The sequence below is a fragment of the Eimeria maxima genome, genomic scaffold (genome assembly GCF_000499605.1).
Source record: "Eimeria maxima Weybridge genomic scaffold, Emw_scaff907, whole genome shotgun sequence".
NCBI lineage: Eukaryota > Apicomplexa > Conoidasida > Eucoccidiorida > Eimeriidae > Eimeria > Eimeria maxima.
The window spans coordinates 11,270-14,495 of NW_013564026.1; positions in this window are offsets into that span (position 1 = coordinate 11,270).

Below are 3,226 nucleotides of genomic sequence, written 5' to 3' on the forward strand. Positions count from 1 at the left end.
TAAAAAAAAAAAAAAAAAAAAAAAAAAAAAAAAAAAAGAAAAAAAAGGAGACACCTACCTCCCTATACACCGCAAAGTGTCTCCTTTTACATAATCATTTATATATTAAGACAAGAAATAATTCTCTTCCTTTTCTTCGTTTATTACAATTGTCTCCTCCTTATTCTTATTGGTTATCTCCTAAGGAAGCACAACTATTTATTCCTCCTTGTTAGTTATTTATTCCCTTTTTTCTCCTCTTTTTTTCTTGTCTCTTTTGTCTCCTTTTTTTTTGTCTCTTTTGTCTCCTTTTATTTGTCTCTTTTGTCCCCTTTTATTTGTCTCTTTTGTCTCCTTTTTTTCTGTCCCTTTTGTCTCCTTTTTTTTTGTCTCTTTTGTCTCCTTTTTTTTTGTCTCTTTTGTCTCCTTTTATTCGTCTCTTTTGTCTCCTTTTTTTCTGTCCCTTTTGTCTCCTTTTTTCTTGTCTCTTTTGTCTCCTTTTTCTTCTCCTTTGTCTCCTTTTTTCTTGTCTCTTTTGTCTCCTTTTTTCTTGTCTCTTTTGTTTCCTTTTTTTTTGTCTCTTTTGTCTCCTTTTTTTTTGTCTCTTTTGTCTTCTTTCCTTTTTGTCTCCTTTTCTTTGTCTCCTTTTTTTTGTCTCCTTTTCTTTGTCTCTTTTGTCTTCTTTCCTTTTTGTCTCTTTTGTCTCTTTTTTTTTGTCTCCTTTTCTTTGTCTCCTTGTCTCTGTACACTAAATAAATAAATAAATAAATAAATAAATAAATAAATAAATAAATAAATAAATAAATAAATAAATAAAATAAATAATAAATAAATAAATAAATAAATAAATAGTGTTTATGTATATGCAGCAAATTCATCAATAAAATTATTTAATGAATTTATTGATAGATTAGGGGGAAGAAGAAAAGGAGACAAAAAAAGAGACAAAATATTATCTCTCTTGTATTCTTCTTATATAAATAAGGAGACAAATAATAAATTGTCTCCTTTTTCTTTTTATTATGAATTATTAATCCTTAATAATGATTTATGCCAACCTATATATTTATTTAATAATATATTAGGTCCCTCTTCCTATACAAGGAGGGGCCCCTATTTATATGCTGGGGGGGCCCCCACACCTTCTGGGGGCCCCTACCTACCTATGGGTCTATCGGGTGGGGGGCCCTCCTCTCCTCTCTTCCGCCATAATAGTGAAGGAGGACTCCTTGCTTCCTTATTGAATCCCCATGGGGGGCCCCCTACCTCTCCTTCTGGATATTCGCCGTCGCATCATCTTGCGGGGGGCCCCCTAGGGGGCCCACAAGGGTACTGGGGAGGGGCCCCAACGACATCAAGTATGACGGATGTGGGGCAGCCAATGGGTACTTGGGGCTTTATTGACACATGCATGCAGATGCAAGCAGCGGCGCATGCATGGGGCCCTACATACAACTCTCCCCCATCAGGCGATTATCTTAATGGGGGGGCCCCTCAGGGGCCCACTGAAGGGTCGCCTCAGGGGGCCCCTAAGGGGGCACCGGAGGGGGCACCGGAGGGGGTTTCCGGGGGGGCCCAAGAAGCCAGGGGGCCCCCAGGGGCCCCCCAAGGCCTCTCTAGAGGAGGAGGTCTTGCCCGTCGGTTGCGGCAAGTTCTTGGGGTGTATGGCGATGTAAATAAAGGAGGAGAAATAAAGGAGGGAAAGAAGACACAGGAGACAGGAGACACTGCTGCTGCTGCTGCTGCTGCTGCTGCTGCTGCTGCCGTAGCAGCAAATGCATGCAGAGGCCCCTCTTTAGATGGCAAAGGAGACAATTATGATAAAGAAACGCAGCAGCAGCACTCAAGGAGACCCCAAGACACAGCAGCAGCAGCAGCAGCTGCAGCAGCTGCTGCTGCTGCTGCTGGTGGTGCTCCATTCGTTGACTTACCATCAACCCCACAGTCCAGTGTACAGCAAACTCTGCAAACACTGAGGGATCGCCACCGCATGCAGCAGCAACAGCAACAACAGCAGCAGCAGGAGCAGCAGCAGGAGGAGCAGGAGGAGCAGCAGCAAATGGTGCTGCTACCTCAGTTACGTAGAGGTCGTACTGAATTACCTTCCTTATTTTCTTATGAGGAGATGATTAGGCAAAGAGAAATAAGACAAACAAATGGGGTGTATAGACACCCTGATGATGAATGGTGGGATCGTCTCCATCGAGTCGTATCCACAAGAGGAGGAGGACCCCACACTAATTCTGGGATCGGGATCGGGAGTGGGATCGAGTGTGGGGTCGGGATCGGGAACGGGATCGTCTCCTCCGACGATCTCATAGAGGCACGAATTATGTGGGGTGATCCTCTTGTACAGGCAGGAAGAAAATATAAAAATAATTGGCAATTACCTATCTTATGGCCATTAATTAATAATAATAATAATAATAATAATAATAATAATAATATTAATAATAATAATAATAATAATGGCCAAACCCTAAACCCTAAACCCTAAACCCTAAACCCTAATTTTTTGATAGGCAATGATGCCTATCTTATAGAGAGGAGGAAAACCCTTTCTTTTAGTTCTTATAACTTGACAGATTAATAATACTGCAACAATTCCCCATTAGGGTTTAGGGTTTAGGGTTTACGTAGGGTTTAATGTCTATCTAGGGTTTAGTTCGCTATATCTAGGGTTTATTTAGCTCACATACTCAACAAACCCTTAGTAACCCCTAATGCATGCACTGCATGCATTGCATGCATTGCATGCATTGCATGCATTGTTGCGCTGGCGTTGTCTGCAGTATTTAATTACCAGTCTATTTGTAAGAAAATAGCAGCAAGCCCCAAGAAACTCTGCATGCATGCATATGTAGTGTCATGCATGCATGCAGCTTCCTTGTATGCATGCAGCTGCAAACCCTTTATGATAAGAAAAAAAGAGACTAACGAGAGACCAATAAACACAAGAAATTAATACATAACATATATGCATGCATGGATATCCATTTGGGGCTGGTATAAGTATGAACATACAATATAATAGATGTTTATATTTACGGCAATTTATTTATTTATTTAGCAAAGAGGAACTTATTCCTCTTAACAAACAAAACACCAAAAACTCTTCTCCCCTCTTAAATGCAATCAGCTCCATGCAACTGGTTACCCCAAAGCCCCAAAATGCATGCATACATGCATGCATACATGCATGCATGCATCTGTATGCATGTGCATTTCCTGTATATATATATATATA